This window comes from Ambystoma mexicanum, chromosome 6q, assembly GCF_040938575.1.
Source record: "Ambystoma mexicanum isolate Mex_15411 chromosome 6q, UKY_AmexF1_1, whole genome shotgun sequence".
Lineage (NCBI taxonomy): Eukaryota > Metazoa > Chordata > Amphibia > Caudata > Ambystomatidae > Ambystoma > Ambystoma mexicanum.
Window position 1 is genome coordinate 611,252,834 of NC_090937.1, and position 20,704 is coordinate 611,273,537.

At 44.5% G+C, this 20,704-nt stretch overlaps 1 protein-coding gene across 6 annotated transcripts in view; it reads right to left on the reverse strand.

Moving 5' to 3' along the window:
• Window positions 1-15,067, reverse strand: part of ABHD18 (abhydrolase domain containing 18) — a 1,329,419-nt gene extending 1,314,352 nt beyond the window's left edge. For 3 of the 6 annotated variants that reach the window (XR_011282243.1, XM_069631098.1, XM_069631095.1), the window contains exon 1: window positions 14,933-15,067. The gene's annotated coding sequence lies outside the window, so the exon portion shown is untranslated. Of the gene's footprint in view, window positions 1-2,771; window positions 3,035-14,728; window positions 14,748-14,932 lie in introns of those variants that run through there. The other 3 variants (XM_069631099.1, XM_069631096.1, XM_069631097.1) reach the window with 2 other exon arrangements.
• Window positions 15,068-20,704: the final 5,637 nt, after the last annotated feature.

Sequence of the window (20,704 nt, forward strand, 5' to 3'; positions counted from 1 at the left end):
AGTTGTAATCTCACTGCCGACAATAGGCAGCCTGTATAGAAGATCTAGAATCTGAGTCAAAGGATAATAAAATTATCAGAACAATATCTATTCTGCTACTAGTTTGATGAGATGTAAATAACAGAATGTGGCTGGTGAAGCCTGGCTGTGGTGTTAAGGGCGGCGTCTTTCGTGAGGTGAAGCGGTTAGGCTGCTGTTTGGCTCTGGAGGTGCGGGATGCGGTACTGGTGTGGATACTGTGGCGTGCTCCTCGGGTGCCCTAGAAGCTGGTATCAGCCTCCCGGTTACTTTATGTGATGTGAAAGCCGTTCGAGTTCACCGTCTGTGACTCTACCCGCGTATTCTGGAGGACAGTATATGCGAGCCTGCTATCAACCGCATTAAGAGAAAAGGTGAGCAGGTTTAAAACGTAATAATCATTGAAGCCTGCATATTACTGACTGTGCGCCACGTTAGTAAACCTGCATAAATTACTGTGGCGCATCATCGATGATCTCCAATTTAAATAACTAGTGGATTCTGTGCGGCCATCGGTGCGGCAGGTCCCTCTGAGCAGGCAACCTTAGCTTCGCTTCTAAGCAGTACCTCATTGAACATACATGAGAGAGACTAATTGTTGATGCTTACCTGTTCTATTTTGCTTGACTATGACTGCGGGGCTAGATCGTTTGAGCAGTCGAGTCCATCCACACATTAAAGTCATTTAATTGATGCATTGGTGAGATCAACTAAACATTTCTGATTTGACATAAGAGGTTATAGGAATTGGCGTCTTTCACTTTTTCTTTTTCTCTGTCGCCTGCTCCCAGTTGTGTGATCCTAGGAGATCTTGTAAAAGTCTGTTGAAGGTGCATAAAGTCCACAGGGTATTTGTGGGTTGGTTGTGAAATTTGTACCAGTCTTACATTAGTCAAGGAATTTATAATGGCATACAAATTAATAACTAGTATGCCGCTACATATTCCTCCTTTAACATCAGTAAGAATATCATCTCTCCAGGGTGACCCAGAACCTCTTCAGTCGAAATTTTATTCTGCTAGCTCAATAACACCAATGAGAGGGTCCTCTTTAAAACCAATATTCATTTTTGATAACCACATGAATGATTCCATTGCGTCTATTTCATCTATGTCCACATCCCATCTGGTTGATCATAACAAATCTGGTGGGGCACATGTCAATAGTTTACCATTATCTGCAAATACTCCTTGTACTACAGCAAATCCACAACCCCTATCTGATTATACGATGTTAGCCTCGATCAAACACATCCCGAAGCTTTCATCCTCCTGTATTATCACCTCACCCATAAACTTTCCTCCTTTGTGCATTGATCAAACGTGCTTGTCTATTCATGCAAGCCGATGTGAATCCCCAATATTATGGAGAGATATTAACTGTCCAGGTGCTGATTTCCATGTGGGGGAGGAGGACTCAAGTCAATCACACTCTCGAGCAGACTTTCGTAACCCCATGTTACAGTCCTTTGCTCTACCTACGCCTAGACCAATTAAATCATTTCCTGCTGAAGTATTTTTGCAGCAGCCAACAATGATCCAACCAACTCTCACTGCCATAAACACCTCCATTATGAATTTGTGCAAACTCTTTGAGTTACTTGATACAAAGGTCTCTCAACAATCAAAACAATTTGATGACTTAAAGTGGCTATCGGCTTACTTCTCATCCATACAATCCAAGAGTTTGCTTGTGCCAACTGATATGTATGCAGTGAATAATTCAGCGGCATTTGTAAATTCAGTTGTTGGTGATCCCGTTCATAACCCTATAACGATTAGTCAACATACACCTACCGTACATTTGGAGATACCTGCAGTGTCGTGTGCTCTACCCCTGATATAATACGCCGCACAACAAGTCTGTGTTCTACCCCGAATATTGAGGGGCACAGTGCCTTTATGGCACACCTCTCTCAAGAAAGCAGTGCTGGAGTAAAACAGGAAAATGTGGGACTGGTACCGGAACGCCCAGTAGGCCAAGGTTTAAGCCATCTAGGAGGCCCTTAAAGCGAGGAATCCTAAGATCGCTCAAAAGAAACCTTTTTTAGTGTGTTAAATGGTAAACATTAAACACACTAAAAAAACACTTAATTCTATCTTCAAAGCTTTGAGTAAAACAACCACTTCTCAAACGAATGTGCCCGGAACAGCTGGAACAGCACCCATTCCAACACCAGCTCTAATAGCACCGGCAATCCCGCCCCTGGCGTTCCCCATCAGTAGCGGACTAAGTAAAGAAGATTGTTCGGGTGGTTCTTTGTCTCCTCTTTCACAGTTTTATCGATAGCGTGAAATAGGAAGGCCGAGAACAAACTCTCAGCATTAAAGCAACAAAACGCCGTTTTGTTCGGTTCTGTCCATGTTAAACCTAATGAAGTGCCATCAGTTCCTACTGCATCTCCTGCAATACCTAATATAACACATTCTAGTGCCTCTGTACCAAAAGTGTCTGTATCTTTACCAGATGCTTTACTGACACAACATGTGTTTGAGAATTTTAAAAACAGAAGGTAGACTATTATTTGGCCACCAATATGGTTAAGATGCAAAACTTGGTGCCACCAGGGGTAGCCCCTGTGGGTGGAAAAAAGTGCAACACACCTTATACGAAGAACACCATCCACAGGAAGATACAGGTGATGTTTATTGTAAAACAAGCACTGACATTTCAAAATTAAAATGGATGCCACAGAAATCCAATTTGAACCCAGTGTCACGTAATTTATATCCATGCAGAGCTCAGTTTCATACCTTTATTTTGAAATGTCGAGATGGGAATTTTCCATCTTACGATTTGAATCGCCAGAGTGTTCTGAATATATTTGGAGATGTGCCCGAGCTATGCAATGTATCAACACGGGACATTGACCAAGTAGAATTCATCTCGGATTGTACACGCACAATTGTGAGATTATGGCTCCCATCGGGATTAGTGCGGGATTCCATTTGGAGATGTAGGATGCAATTGTTTGATATGGGATTCCTTTTAGCAGAGGACGCAGCATGTGTTCATCCTAAAAATCAAAACACTCAGATAAGACCAAATATTTATCAAGGAGTGAAACGAGACCATGTCAGTACTCAAAATGTTTCCACTCATCAATATTAACCATCAACCTGCCTTTCCTCGGCCACGTTTGCAATAGCAAGTTGGAACACAAGGGGCAATTCTGATTTACAATCTTCCATTACCAAGTTGCCCAACTTTTGCCAAGTTATAGCATTGCAGGAAACCTGGCTGACTTCCCGCCCTCTATGGGATGGCTATGAGATCACCTTACTTCCTGCGCTTCCTATTGGAGGCAGACCATCTTCAGGGCTCCTGGTGGCAGTCCAAATCTCCAGTGGTCTGCGTGTTAAGCCTTGGTCCTCCGTGGGGGCTCAGATTCAACTAGTCCAGGTGGTCAGTCACACGCAGGTAATAGCATTAATCAATATCTATAGGGACACTGCAGTCATGTCGGATGACATTCTACGATGGTCTAATTGAGATTCTAGATTTGATTCAGATGAACAACACAATCTCAGGCACCATCATTGCTGGTGACCTCAACATGGATTGTTGGAGGCCCTCTGGCTGCACGCAGGACGCTTGGAGATGGAACAATCTTATGCAGGGCCGCAATTTCTATATGCTTAATGGTTCCATCGAAGTAGATATCCCTCCCCAACACACATGGCAGCGTGGGTCTAGCTCTAGTATAATTGATTATATCTCTATGAGTCCTGGATTGTTTACAAATGAAAATAAATTGCACATCATTGATCAATCTCATAGTGACCATAGATTGTTACTTGTACAATCCTCTTGGAATTTTGTGACAACGAAAGACTAACTAAACTTTCATACAGAGGCGACAGTTAACTCGTCCAGAAATCGTCTCCGGTGGAATTCGGATACATTAATTGACTTGCAGAATAGTGTGGATTATAATATCATGCAACAGCACACTAGACAATATTTGGATCTTCTACAACCATTCAGGAAGACAATTACTGTTTTGCGGCACAATCAAATCAGACATCCACACATATTTAATGCAGAGATTCACTGTATCAAAGCAGAATATAAAACTTTAAGGAAAAGATTAGCAGCCTCGGAAGATCCAATCTGTTGGAAACATCTAAAAACAGCCAAATGTCGATACAAAAACTGGCTTAAGGCGGGTCAATTCCAACGGGATAGTGAAGTAATGCAACATGCCATGCCCAATAAAAACTCTGCCACTATGTGGCAGTTATTGAATGATTGTAGATGTCAACTCCAGGGAGATGCACAAATCAATGGCTTCCAAGAATCTATCTGGACCTCCCATTTTTCCTCCCTGTATGCGGACCCAGTTTTTTCAAAAATGACATGTATGCCTACATCTGTTTCCGCATGGTAATTACAATTTTCGATAGAGAGCATTCGCACTATCATTATGCAGGCTAGCTCCTCCAGGTCGATGGGTCCAGACGGACTTTCGAACTCTATGTTCAAAACCCACCCAGAGGAATGGGCCTGGCATCCTCAATTCCATCTTTAAGGCAATATTAACATCTCGCACTATCCCCCTATCCTGGAAAACTTCTACAATCGTCCCTATTTTCAAGAAGGGGGATCGTAGTGTGCCAGCCAATTATAGGCCAATTGCCTTATTGGGTGTGCCAGGAAAAATCTTTGCCAAATTAATCCTCTGTGAATTTAATACCTGGACTCTACAAGCCCAGCTCTGTGATCCTAATCAAACAGGATTCGTTGCCGGTATGGGTACCAATATTAATCTATTTGCCCTAAATGCAGTCAAACAACAATGTCACATGTCTAAACAACAGTGTTTTTTTGCCTTTGTTGACCTCAATGCTGCTTTTGATTCGGTGAGTCGAGTTCTTTTGCTTTCGAAACTCCACAAAGACAACTGTCCGGCCACACTGTATGAGGTTATTCATTCATTGCACTCTCAAACCTCCATCAGAGTTAGGCTAACCCTAGACGGATTATTATCCGGTCAGATTAATACATTTCGGGGACTCGAGCAAGGTTGTCTTTTAGCCTCTTCAATTTTCAATTATTTCATCCATGATGTTAGATTGGCTATGATAGATGTCATATCAGACTCTCAAAAACTAAATTATCAACCTATGCAAACCCTCATGTATGCAGATGATATAGTTCTTGTCTCAAAGACACAACCAGGTCTGCAGCGCTTGCTCAACGCGTTTTATAACTATATCCAAAGAAACGAGTTGAAAATAAATTTAAATAAACACAAATTGTTGCTTACTCGCCCAAGTGCCAAGGCCTATCATTTGTCTGGACTTTTGATCAATCACCCATACAAATGGTTCCCCAGTATACCTATCTTGGTATATTATTTGAGGGCCAGTATCACGCAAAAGGCCATATAGCACAATTAGAGGCAAAACTAAAAACATCCAACTCACAAGCCAGAATAATAATGTTCAAGTATGGGAAATTTTCCATCAAGCCCGCGCTATGTTTTTGGAATATGAAAACGATCCCAGCACTTTTATATGGCCTGGAAACACTACCCACCAATTCACCTTTTCCGTTTGACAAATGGGAAGGAAAATATTGGCGGCGTATTTTACATCTTCCAAACTGTATACCTGCCGCCTGGATAAGGTATGAATTGGGCTTGTTTTCAATACATGCCATATATAAGTGGCGTTTGTGTTTGCGCTTTTTAGGAAATGTTTAATTTCAACTCCCTTAACCTCTTAAGTGCTATTGAGGTTCCCCCCCAGTGCCAATGGCTTTTTTTTTAAATCGCGGTATTCACCACCCAAACCCGCCAACATTTCCCCCCTCATTAACCCCTTAAGTGCCACCGACGAGCCGGCTCGTCGGTGGCAACCTGGAGCGGTTTTTACCGACGAGCCGGCTCGTCGCTGGCATTTAAAGGGTTAAACATCTTGTTGATAACCTTGACGAACTATATATTTGCCACTAATCATGCATTCATTAAACAATGGCTCACGAAGGTCTATCTCATACTAGATTCGGCAGATGTTTCCTTAGATCTATTGATACAAAATCCTGACAAAAGCAAAATTAAAACTGTTTGAGCTTGATTGGATAACAACCAGGACCCTGTGTCTTTCATACCACAACATGGAAGAGGCCCGGTTTCCACATAAAAACTACAAACCTTACCACCTTCTCTAATTTGTGGAACACCAGGGATTTGCAAGCCAAGCAGAAACAAATAGCTATAAATGACAATTTCTGCCGTTTTTGTTTGTTGAAGGCCACTCGTGAGACACTGGCACATATCACAGAATGCTGTGCCCTACGGCCATTGTGTGAAATACATTATACAAGACATTGTAAATATCTCTGCCTAACTAATCAGGGTTTATGCTGGTCTTTAATTTTGGGTGCCCGTTACTTACCCTTTACAAATTGCAACTGTTAATTTTTTAATCTCGTTGGAATTGGACTCTATTGAGAACGAAACTCATGGATGTTGACAAAATAGGCGTGACAAGTTTTCTTTCGAAATACATAAATGACTTTAGCAAAAAGAAGGGGGAAAAAAGCATTAATCAAAATGCTTATAACATTCTTGTTGATTTTATTATACATTGAGCAAATGAGCACATATTAAGTTTATTGAAAATTTCTGTTGTGTTTTCTTGGAATGTAATATTGTTTTATGTAAATGTAAACAACATGTATAGGAGTTTGTATTCTAATGTATATAGTGTGTTTTGTTTATATTTGAAAGGTTGATTTAATTCAACTAATACAAATAATTAAAAAAAGAATGTGGCTGTAAATCCTATATTGGGCAATGATGTTTATTTCTGTTTCATAGACTGAAGCAATTAATTAAAAAGCTTTGTAAAATGTGTAAAAATGTTTTGTATAATCCGTAAACAAATAAAAAAATTAAAAAAGATTCATTTTGGAGGCGTATCACATAAAACTATGGCTTATGCAGACAACATGTTCGCATCCGATCCGATAAACACCTTGCAAGCAGTGGAACACGAGTTGGGTAGCGAGTCTGAAAATAAATCATACAAAATCTGAAATCCGAATTCCTCCCTTCCCCCTAAAGCAGTGCAATCCCTGAGATGACATACACAGTTTGGATGGGTGCAATAAGCAATTCAACTGTTGGGTGGCACCACAATCCCTACGATTGCTAGGATGTATGATGCAAATTACCCCCTATTGCTGAAGGAAATAATGGGGCAATTAGTTAAATGGGGTCCATTGACAGTTTTCTTGGCTAGGTCGAATTAACTCGATAAAAATGGTTATCCTTCCTAAAACACCATTTCTTTCAGGTACTTCCAATCCAGGTACCGGCTCCCTTCTTTAAAATGTTCTAGAGCAGTATCTGATTTTGTCTGGAACAACAAGTTCCTGCGTGTAGCCGTGGATGTTTTAATGACAGCTACAAACAGGGGAGGCCTGGGTTCGCCAAATTTCTGAAAGTTTTACCAAGCAGCACAAATTCGAATAGTGAAAGAGATGTGGGCCATCTCTGGTCATTTAAGTCACATTACAAGCTGCAGAATTGAGAAGAATTTGAAGACAATGTACGTTCTAGTTTGTCCCCAGAAACAGGGTGTTACAGTATCCAGCTTGGCAAAATGGTGGCCCCAGTAATGATGATGAAACTGTGGAAAGAAATGGGTTTATGTAAGGGTGCAGAAGTAACATAGGACACAGAGGTGATGCGTTTGTGACCATTAACCTTTATTGAAAGGAAATAAAGTGACAATCCTATCTGTCCCGAAAACTAAGAGGGGTTGCCAGGCCTCAAACAAAACTAAGGATAGTGTCAGAATGTCCGTCAATAGAAATATAGTCCACTGTCCTATGTCCCAAACCTATTTCCGTCCCACACACTTCAAAAGAAAAAACTACAATACTTGCTTCACCGTGATTCCAGAAAGGAGGTCTCTTGCTTCTGGACAGACTTCGGCAGTTTGTGACTATAAAGAAGACCATCTTCTCCTGGCCGTCACTAGGTCTTTTTATATATTTAGAAAGTTTGTTAGTTAGGCAGACCCTTACTGTAGGGGGGCCAGGAGGTTGGGGAGGGACTACTACTTCCCCTGGTAGTCACTTAACCTTTCATGGCAGTTTCCCACAGATGGAGGAGTAGGTTTCTCCTCCTCCAATATTCTTATCCAACTCTTCACAGTTCCACAAGAAGGGGGAAATGTATCTCCCTATCCCCAATTATCTTTTAGGCTCTCCGTTCATATGCCAAATGATCTTCGTGGTTCGGCCAGAGAATATATATCTTTCTTCTCCCCTGGTCTTGTATGTCTCATTCCCTTTTCTCTGTACAACTCTTCCACTTGTGCAGGGGTCCCAAACCTCTTCCTCAGAAGTATTATATCTTTCACTCTGGCCCAGTTCACTATCTTGACAGGCACTGTTTCACATAAAGTTCCCTGGGTTTCTTCCAAGTACTGGTAAGAGGAAGATGACGACTCTTGTACTCAGTTTGATTGTTTTCAAGTATTGTTTTTAGCATAGAATCTTGCTTTTGCCCCGACTTGGTTTTATTCCACTCCTCTGGGTCTCACTAGGCATTTCACACAGTCCCCTGCTTCGGTCGGCACCTTCCCATTCATTATCACAGTTCGCTTTATAGTTAATTGTAACCCTATATGATTGCTCCTTACCCCTACTCAGTGGTCTGCTTTTCTCTTCTGCTCCCAGCTTCTCTCACCAGCTCTTGGTCTCCCTTGGTTTCTCTTGTCAGCTCTTGCCCCCTCAGGCTTCCATTGTCAACTCTTGGCCCCTCTGGGCTTCCAGTGTCGGCTCTTTGGTACTTCTGGGCCTCACTTGTTGGCTCTTGGACTCTCAGGACTTCTCTTGTATGCTTTGTACACTCTTGGCCCTTCTAACCTGCTCATGTCGGCTCTTGGCTTCTCTGAGCCCATCTGTCACAATTACAGACCAACGATCAACACAAAGTACTCACCAAGGGAGGCTTCCGCCATCCAGAGTAAAGGGTATTCGGAATACTCACCAAGGGTAATGCAATGGTTGCTACCATTGTGTAGAAATCCTGAGCTCCGATGAGCCCAGGTCTCCTCCATCAGAGAAGACCTTCCCTATGATACACCGCACTAGTTGTATGAACAGAACAAGCAAGAGGAGTAAGTCATTTGAAAGGGCGAGGGTCAATGACCACAGGAACACTAGGCTGAAAGCAAGTAAGGAGGCACAGATCAGTGGTGTCCTAGGACATGGTATAGCAGTTCCCCCGTAAGAGAGTCCACTGACCTGGGTGCGGTTGAATCTGTGTATGTTGGTAAGGATGTACGAAAAGCAGCGTTAGGGGTCTTCCCTGAGGAGAGAAGGTTGATGTTAGGAAGGATTCAGGCCCACAAACTACCCTTACCCTACCCCCCCACCCCTGCGTCCCAAGTAACAGTGAACCAAGACTGGTTGGCATCTTACCAAGACAGCAACTAGTAGTCCAGCGAGGAGGCCAGGGTGAGGAGGCAAGGGTGAGAAGTGGAGAGAAGAGAAGAGAAAACGGAAGGGAAGGGTAGGATAGTCAGGAGCTATACCCGAACGGCACGAGGGACGCACTAAAACCGGGTTGGTGCACACTGGAGAATGCAGCAGAGCGTCCAAAAGTCAAGTGCACTTTTACACTGTTCAGTGGTAAGAAGGTGAATCCAGGAAAGAAAATCGCTGAAGAAAGCAGGAGGAGGAGGAATAGCAGATTTGAGATGAGCCCTGACTGAGCAGCTATGGCTTAATGGAAATGAGCAGGGTGGTCACCCCAACAGTTGGACTGCTAAACACTGCATTTGAGGGCATACCGATAGTAAGAGATGGGTGGTGCAATGATGTGGAAAACACAGAGGAGTCCCGAGCAGGCTGTGGTTGTTTTTTTAATGCAGTCAAAGTTAAAGCAAAACAGGATGCAGGCGGAATCCGGGGACAACCTGTGGTCAATAAGGAGGCGAGCTGAAACGATACCAGTGGGTGGAGACAGAAGGCAATCCAGTAAATGGGCAGGGTCAGCAACGGTAAACAGCAACAAGGAGTCGATCAACTGAGACAAGAACAACAAACAGAATGTTACCTCTAAACAAAAGCACCCGCTCTCAGGATGAGCGGTGCTTTATGGGTGACTGCGATACACAGCTGGTTAGGCGACGGCGCGTTCCATGACACTTGACCGCAAGAGGCTCTGGAACGCGGCAGCGTCATCGAGCGTCTCATAGATGCACCACATTGCCACGGCAACATTCCAAACAGCTTCCACTGTTCGTAGAAAGGGCTAGCAGCGGCCTAGTAAGGCACTGAACGGTGGAACGGGTGTGATGGTCATGGGACGCTGGTTCCGGAAAGGGCGGAGGGGTTGTGAGATGACACCATCTCACCTGCTCTCGGCTTCTCTCGCCCCCCCCCCCGAAGTTGTGCCGTGGCCCCTCAGCCATGGGTCACTCACAGGTACAAAAGGTACCTTCTACCGTAGGATACCTGCTTCTCCCACTGTGGTTGTCAGTGCCATACTCTGCTGGGACACGTAGATTAGCTGCTCAGCGTCCCCGTCTCCTTCAGTCCCTGTCCTCCCTACATGGCAGCTCACGGTTCATCCAGTAGTCCTTCCTCTCTTTTTATCCTTAGCCAGCTCATGAGAGAGTTGGTATGCTTGCTTTGGTTGGACGAAGGGCTCTTCCTTCCTCCTTTCATCTTCCTTGTGTCAGTGTTTACAAAGCCATCATTTTCCTTACTCTTCCTTGTCACAGTAGAGTTTTCCTCATACTCAAACAGGACTACACTGCATAAAACAACTATGAGCAGAAAGAAGGGTTACAGAGAATGGGAATGTTGTGGCTTTAACATTGTGTACGGATGTGGTTGTGGGGGTAAAGGGGTATTTGTCATATCATGTTCTCCCTCGATAGTCTTCACCTCTCTGACAGAGGGGGTCCCCCCATGGAATCCTCCTGCTGAGTACCACCCCCGGGGGGATAATTGGATAGCGGCCTCACCTTCCTGTCCCCATGGGAAAGCTCTCCATCGGGGGGGAGAAATGACGAGACCAAGGGATTTCGGCATCATCAAATAGCAATAGGAAGTGCTAAACACAGCACTTCCCTGAGAAAGCATGGACATACAGACACCAACTAAGACACTATGCATTTTGGCTTTAATAGCCATTTTAAAGGAATCTTGTGCCAGGCAAACTTCTGCATAACCTGTCTGCATTTTCAGTTTGAGCTGGTCTGAACAAAACAAAAATTACATTTTTGATTGGTTCAGAGTAAACCAGTTTCTCTCTCCCGAGACACCACAAAGTTGAAAACGACCTTAATATATGCTGGCATATTTTTAAGAGCTCCAGTTAATTTAAACACAATTAGAGTGTAATCGGCGTAGTTATGAAACGTGCCTCTGGACTCGACTAACAGATTGTGTATAATGTTTGTGAAATGTAAAAAATCTTTTTAAACAAGTTTCTTCAGGGATTTCTTTTGTATATATGATCTTATCTAGGTTCCATGCTAGGCAAGCATGTGATCGTTGATTTAAATCTTGGAGGCATAGAAACAACTGATTGTGGTGATGGTTGCATGTTAGGGAGGCATGTGTATGCGTACTGACATTGTGGTTACATGCCAGGGAGTAATACATGCTCATTTGTTCTACCTTGTGTGCAATAAGTGATGTGGTAATTCTCTTGTGGGAACTGGTCAGTGCTATTGATGGGTGGATGAATTGAACATGGGTGGTTCACAAATTATACTTTGGTGTGTGTCACTGCCATAGTAGGGTAGACTGATGAGTAAACATCAGTTATTTACTTATTCTACCCTTATCTTTGTGTTGTTGGTTTTTCCTTATAGGGGAAAATGTGGTGATCCATAACAGAGTCAAGGTCAATGTGCGAGAGGATGCTCATGTCTGACATGGCGATGTGGAATGTTATGTGAATGATGTGTGCAAGCTCTTCTGAGAGATCTAGGAATGGCACTTATCTAGTTGGCTGCTGATGGATGCACCTGTGTACTGTTATGGACTAATACTTACTTGTAACTAAGAAGATGCTGTCTTAAGGGTGTTGCTTGTATTACATGTGATTGGAATGGATTGCTTGCAATTCAATCCCAACAACAGGCCCACAAGGCGTACCCCCCAAAGCACTGACTCACATCAACCGCAAAGTCTACAGACGTCCACAATCAACATGGAGCCAGTGCTCAGCTATGCTAATATACATTCACCTGAGCATGCAAGAATCACTATTAACTGTGCAATTAAGGAGGCCGCCTTTTTATTACAGGATTTCTGCACAGCATTAGGAAATAGCTCCAAACCATATGCAACAAAATTAGGGGTCTGGCGCAAAGTGACATTCTACACTACTAATTGCCATAAAGGCTCTGCTCTGTTGCAGGATTACAATCAGGGCCTCGGTTTTTCTGGGGAACGGTGGCTATGAAGGTTGCAAATATGATTTTGGATAACTACAATACGAACTAAGAGCACAGGACAACAATCACTGCCAAATATGCGAATGTTGCTCCACAACACAGGGTGCCATACACACAATGACAAGATTACAGAGAATACGCACGTGTTTCTTGTGAAGAAAACACGCTATCAGCAGAGCCTAACTTAAAGCCAGAGGATCAGCTGCTTATCCTTCCTTATACATCTAGCATCACTGGGATAGCGTTATCATGACGATACTTTTTATTTAGACTCCTTGTGCTTTTGTTTTTTACCAAACCTTGCACATATAAAAAAAAAACTCATCAAAGAGAACCACTATTAAAACATAATAAATTACAATGTTTCAATATATCATATGAAAAACACATGCATCGCAAAGCGTACCACTACTAAAATTAAAGAACTGAGTACCATTTAACATTTTCCCCAAAACTCTAGGCCCGATGGACTGTTTCTTATAGACAAACTTTCCAAAAAATGCACATTAAACATCTCTCAAAGCTGGACAGGACATGAAGCTTGTCATGAAGATACAGGTATCAATGAAGCTCAAGAGGGATTCGGGTGGAAGGAGAATGTAGGTTTTTGTCAGCATCTTCATTACTGCCAAGTTTCAAGAGACAATTCATCAGACACCCACTACCAAACTAGTCAAGTTTTTAACTGAGAAACATTGAACGTTGACATATAACACAAATGCTCTGGTTTATAACATATTATATATGTATCATTCACACCGAGAAATACTTTATGGACATGAGCAAAAGGATACAACATTATCCCAACACATTTATTTTTAATAATGAAGTGGGAGCTGGCAGTGTAGCCCACCGCTCATGGTATGCTAAGTAATGTGTGGGTTTTGTTATGTGTGTCCCTCCCACTTGTATTACACTGTTAAGATGGGCCATGACTGTGTGACATGGCGCAAGCTAATAAAAGGCGCCCCTGCAGGCACGTGCATCAGAACAGCTGCAGACTCCAACAATGGAACTCCTCTTGTCTCTGTCTCTCACTTTGGGCCGGCAGGCCTATACCGTGTTATCACTGTCCTGCAGCCCTGGCCTGCAGGTCCACACCGTGTGATCACAGTCCCTGCTGGTCTGGGCCCCTAGACCAGCCCAGGCCCCAGCCCAGGCCCCCGGCATCCAAGGTGCCCCTGGTACCAAACCTGTGCCTCCATGACATCAAAAGGTCCTACCCAGCATCATCTATAAGTCAGTGTGACCCGGGCACACCAACATGGTGATGGGGCCACCCAGCACCTGTGAGGCCGGCCACGTGAGCGCCGTTGGCCACACACTGGGTGGGGCACTGGAAATATAAAAGTTTATGCTCTCTCCATCAGTGAATTCACACACAATACCATTGGAGTTTAAAGAACAACAAACAATGTGGAGGCTGCGATCCGAATCCCCTATGTTAGTGAAAATTATTTGATGAGCGATGAGTTTCCTGTACCCTGGTCAATGGTTTCACGGATGTTGACTGAGCCGACGGGCTGCTATCCCAGTTTAGCCCATCCCTTAAAACGGTTCCCCATCTTATGCTCTGTCAAGCGCTCACAGGTATTTTCGGGAACCTGTCATTCAAACTCTCCAAGGTAAGCGGGGATGGCGGATACAAGTGTTAACCAGGCAATTGCAAAGGGATAATTGGCAACAGGGGGGCATGTCAGCGAGGAGTTAGTGATTACGTGTGGTGTATATCGCTTGCGCTGCCAAATAAACCGTGTCTAGTGTCTCTGGAAGGTGTACTGCATGACGCCATACTGCACAGAGTGGCTGTAAATTGCATTAAACTTATAAAAGTAAAGACGATGCAGACTTGGGAGATCTTAAGAGAATGTTTGATCGTCACTGAGCGGGTGTTGTGTGCTCGATGTTTACACTATTATGGTGGTTAACTTGGTGGACCAGTATTCACTCCGAGGAGGTCCAAATTAACCGTTCCTCTAATTGTGAAGTCTTAGCAACGTTCAAAGTTGTTGCTCGAGTACTGAAACAGAGTGCCTCTAACACTCAAACTCACAACTGTGACCTTGTCGATTTAATTAACAAAAAAGCCGTTTCAATGAAATCTGGCACAGTACATACAATTATTCACAATCCAAGGTCGAGCCACAAACCTTAAACATGCCAAATACATAAAGCAGCATGGTGCACGTAATCATGAAGGGGTACACATTGCTGTCATTTGTAAACCCACGGGTTAATAGGCGTCTACGTGTTCTAATTATAATCCCTACCTCCAAAAGCATGTTAGTGATCATTTAGCCAATTTTCTGGTGCTCCAGTCACAACACTGTTCGTTCTTAAGAGGTGGCCACTCTGAGCTTTCACACAGCGCCCGCTCACTTCTCATCCACAGATTCAAACAACTCCATGGTACTGGTTAGCCCCTGCAACGCACGCACGCACACACACACAGCAGTAAAGCGCGCACTACTCACAGTAAATCAAAATGGGCTGAGGATCCCAAAAGGGCATTAGGGAGACAGGCATCAAAATGACTACAAACCAGTTCCCTATCGGGTCACATTGACCCATAGACATACAAGAGCCAGCACAGGCAGCACGCCTCTCACGTATCACATTCGCGCGTGCGCATACCTACCCTCATTGCATTTTCATTTTGACAAGTCCACAAAGGGCTTACGAGCGACCAGCGGCCATTTTTAATGATGGTATATCCAGTAGTGATATGAACCGACCTTGTAGGCTATACTCCATTCTTATTTTTTGACTGGAATGCCTATGATGTTTGATCCACACCATATTTTCAAACACATTTCACACACAATTTACAAAATAATCATGTTTGAACATTGTTTGTTCTTTAAATCTTCCTGACTTTTTACTTTTAATCGGTTTACTCGTATCGCACCTTTCAAAGGATTTCTCTTTATTGTGCTATAGTTCCTAACTTCGTTATACGGGCGCGTTGTTGACTGTTCCCAAGCATACGGTAGGAGTCTGCCTTCCTAGTCCTTCTTCTATGTCAAAAACTTTACCATTCTGTCACATTCACTGTGTCCAAAGCAGCCGTTATCTGAGATAGTATTTAGCTAGCGGTTCAAACGTAAACCTCTGTCCGAGGGTTTGGCTGATATGTGCCCTTCGACCACGAAGCCTCCCTTTATACAACAATGGACCAAGGCCATGCTAGACCTATGGACATTTCCAACCGTTCCTGCCCATCTACGTCCCACCCAGGCCCAACGGGATTTATTTGACTTTTTTCCGGTTTGCAGCCCAGGCTGCACAAACACTCCATTACAAGTAAATATATATATTTTCTTTTTTCCCCCCAAAACTTGTATTTAACATAAAGTGGGAAATGGTATGAACACATGAAGCACCTTTTAGAAAAGCAGCATGGTGTAGGATTTACAGAACCTCATAATCGGAGTCCATGCTATAAGGCACTTCAGCCCACAACCGCCTATCAACAATGACCCCCACAGAGCTCACACCCCTCCGCCATACACAGTCAATATTACAACAGTAAGAATTGCTGAATAAGCGTAGGTTTTGCCACAAGGCCTTCGTATTTCTCTGCAAAGTCAATGAAAGACCTCCAGGTAGTAACATACTTGCCATATCTCCACTCAACAGGGGAGCCGACTTATGAATTTCGGGGAGGGCAAATACAGGAAGTGACATCACTGGCAGTTATATGACCGCAAATTTGCATGTAGTCGCCAACTTGGTGCAACAGCGCGCGGGGGTGGGGGCGCACAGCTCAGAACAGTGGAAACATTGGCTAGCATGTACTGCATATACTAAAGTCAAGTAAGGAGATTTAAGCCTTCGAGTTGCATTCCGGTAAGCGATCACTGCCCCTACTCCACCCCGGGCTTGCACCCATGTTATCGCCAAACATTCCCGCCCACCTAACAGGACTGACATGCACCCTGGGCTTGCACCCATGCTATCAGAAAACATTCCCACCCACTCCCTAACCATGGCCCACCTCACAGGACTGACATGCACCACAGGCTTGCACCCATTTGAAAAATAAATTAAAAGAACACATTATATTTAAATACATATCTACAATACATACAAGATAATACAAACACAAATACATTTAATTTCATAGGACTCATTTAATATCTTAACCAGACTCTATGCATAGGTGCCTTAAAGTTTCAAAGGACTTACTTCATAGACCTGATCTACATATTCTTTTCATCTTAATCATACCCTGCCAGGTCCCCACCACTTCCCAGGTGTGCAAAAGATTGCAATGAACTCGTATGAAGACGCTACATAGAGAGGCAGCTGGCCAGCAGCAGGCAAGACTTTCCAGCACTCCACAAGCGAGGGACATTCTATTAAGTGACATAACTTTTGATATTATTCGTAGATGACTATTTCACTTATATCCCTCTCATCCACAAGTAATATAAACCACCCTGCTCAGCATGTGCCCTTGACGGGTGGACAGGGAATGCTCAGCGCAAATGTTAATTCCGTTTCATGCTCTTTCTCGGCCTCCAAATGGCTGTAAAATACCCGGGAGGGTGAAAGAAAACACACCTTACTTTTGCACTTGGGGGCTTTGGTAAAGGCCGAAATGTTTGCAGAATTAGATTGGCGGTCACCCTGGCCTAATTCCAAACTGAGCCATGCCCTGGGCCCAACAGGAGATTGGCCAACTCACTGTACCCAACTCCATGCTGGAAACACCCTGTGCCATTACTTGGTATAACAACACCTTCTGCCAGCACCAGACTGAGCAACATTTTGCCCAGTAACAGACTAAACAACTCCCTGTGCCAAACAACAGACTGAACAACAGCCTGTGCCCAGCACCACAAAGGGCATGGAGGTATGCCCAGAAGCAGGCCGAGCTGCGCCATGCTAGTCTCTCTCTCTCTCTCCCCCCCTCCCTCTTCATTCCCCCTCCCTCTCTCCATCTCCCCCTCCCTCACCCATCTCTCCCCTTCCCTCTCTCCCCTTCCCTCTCTCCCCTTCCCTCTCTCCCCTTCCCTCTCCCCCTCTACCTCCCCCCTCCCTCTCCCTCACACTCCAACTCCCTTCCCTCCTTTCTGTTCCTCTCCCTCTCCCCTTTCTCCTCATCCCTCTCCCCTCCTTCTCTCTCTCCTCCACTTCCTCCTTCCTCTCCCTCTACAGTCCCTTTTATCATTGGGCAATAATTGTATTTTCACTGTGTTGCAACTAATCAACGATCCGCGACCTTGCGGAGATAAGCCTGCCATTCAGTCCACGTTACCTAAATTGGACAAGGAGGTGTATAATATACTTGTGTTTCCAATCTGTTTGGATCCATTCTGGTTTACTAGAGGTGTGGGGCCGATTGATTATTAGAAACCGATATTTATCCCTGGACCACTGGCGCCCCGGAAGTTGATTTGCCACAAGGGAACTCTGGAGATTTCCTGGTAGGCCTCAGCACTCTGGACCTCTTTTGTTTTGCATTTCCAAATTTTCCCATAGGAAAAGGGTGGGGCTTGTTGAAAAATGTGTGATATGGGGCCACTTTGAAAATTATTTCCAGGTCCTCTTTTGTTTCCCAGTTCACCCCTGCTTGGAGGCACAGTTTGCAGATTATTTGTCATAGGAACTTAAAAAAAATATGTTAACATATATTTTTCATTATGATCAATATTTTAAACAATAACATTTTTGAGTGAGGGTGCGATGGGAGGTCCATAAATGAAGAATAGTAATAACTATACATGCATATATAACTCATTTGTCTGGGCTCTGGATAAACACATCTTAGCTGGCTTGGTTTTCAAGATGGCTGACAATTTTAAATGCACAGTGGGGCGATTTTCTTTTCACAGGAAAAGAAAAACATTGCACACATTTTAAAGTTCAAAATGCGGAAAGGAAAGCCTAATGTCAGCGCCAAATTGGTTTCTAGCCATTATTAGACCAATATTTGTAACACAAATAAATAAATATATAAGTGAACAAAAAGGTGCAACACAACTATCAAGACAACAATTGAGTTAAGCACTCAATGCGGGTTTGAATCCCATGGAGCTCACAGAGGCGTGCACCTTTCTGTCAATACATTGGTGTGCACACTGGTCTAAAAGTCATATGTACAAAATATGCATTGATAAACGCACCCATACTGAGCTGCTGCTGTTTGTGACTCGGTCATGTTGTAATCGCAGACTCTCAAAGTCCGGTCCACAGAAGACAGGCATTTTTAAGCGGTTGCCTGAAAAGCTTTGATTTCGGCCAATTTAAAAAAATCAGTGACATAAGCGAAGCCAGGAGTCCAGAAGACATAACTAAATAAAATATTAGGTAGAACATTCTTTTTGTGGTCATCATAAACTGCTAATCAGAGCATTCGTTTTAAAATCCCTCCCAGAGTGGTTAGAAACTCCCTTGCATGATATTGCTTTGCTGTGCCACTGTGCCCCCCGTACTCAGCGCCCCGGCCACTCACATATTGCAGTGATTTTGTCTGCCAACAAAATATCCCATACTTTCACCCACCACATCAGGGCTACTGGACCATTGACTGATTTCCAATTGCGGGCAATAGTTACTTTTGCCACCAGCAGAAGGCGCCCAATCAGCGTGACCATGGTACCCGAAATAGGATATGCCCCCAACTCTCTTATCGACCAGCAATACCACCTGGGGATCCATGGGCAGTGAGAGACCTGTAATATCCTTGATTTTAGACATCTTCCAAAAGAGAGCCACACACCCATTCCATATGATGAAGTGAACCCACTGTAACACATCCACACCAGCAATTTGCAGACTATTCAGTTGATATGTGGTGTAACCTTTCTGGTGTTAGGTACCAGCTGTAGCAAAATTTGTAGGAGCATTCTCTGTCTGTCACGTATCTAGAGGATGTGTGCATCCGCGCCCATATTCTCAACCAAGCATCATCCTCTATTGCTCCACCCACGTCTTCTGTCCACTTCCACATATATGGCAGGCACACATATGGCAGGCACACCACTGGGTCCCCTGTATCCAATAGTTTATATATGTGAGAAATCCGACCCCTTTCCAAAACATCGACTCAGGACTTCAAGATGGCGGCTGGAGGAAGAGACGTGTGTAAGCGTCTCCCGCCGGGCCGCAACAGCATGCAGAAACAATAAAGCTCAGGAGCAGTGTTACCACAGATGAGCCCCTGCAGGATCTAACTACTGGGAGAGCAACGTAAGCCGAAAAGCGAGTGGAGACCAGGGCCGGGAGAAACAGAGGGCTGCACTCCACCGCAGTAAGCGTGACCCCGCGTATCAAGAACGGGTGCGGGGGAAAGGCCTGCGAGGGAAAGGACTATACATCCGAGGACAGTGCGAAACGAGAGAGAGTAGAGACCGACTCCGGCCGGGAGAAGTGCCGGATGGCACATAAGCGCGAAAAAAGTGGACCTCTTGAACTGGGACTGTTTGAGGGGGATGGGCCTGACAGTGTAGCAACATCGAGGCCGGTGCAGGAGCGAGGAGAGACCGAAGGGACAGCTGCGGCACCCTGAACAGTGGGCCGCAGAATTGTAATAGCGAGAGGAGGGAAGCCACGCCTAGACACCGGTCAGCAAGAGAGATAGGCTTTATCCCCCGGTCGAAGATGTAACAGATCGGGAAATGGGAGAGGAGCACAATATGCGGCAAAGAGGCCTAGAGAAGAACAGAGGAGCAGCTGCCCTGCGAGATCCAGGAGCAGGTCGTGGCTGTGGCAGAACCTACGAGGAGGAGCAAGACAGCAGAACAGCCGCAGACAAGGGGGAAAAGAGGGTAGGGCTGCCATTCAAACCCCCCCACCCTCCACCGGGGAACAAATGGACATAGAAGCCCACCACGAGACCTAAACGGCCCCCCCACCCACCAGGGGTCAAGGAATAGAGTCAAAACTAAACCAAGACACCCCAGGGATGGGAGAAGTAGCGGGTAGCTACAACTAAGCAGGGGCCAGGCACAGTAAAGCAGCAAGTTCTAGAACACGCAGGGAGAAAAATAAAGCCCCCAGACGGATTCCAGAACAACAAACCAAACAGAGGACCAACAATAGAAGCCATACCAATACAAATCCCACATGGGAAGGTAAATAACATGGGTGAGTATGCAATAAGACGGATAGCCTGCAAGAACTCCGGTCTACCACCACAGTGAACAGGCGCTCCACAAGACCTCTGGGCAACAAGGAGACATGCAACATTTGCACAATACAGAGGCAAAGTCACTGAGGGTTTGACATCCTCCCAGAAG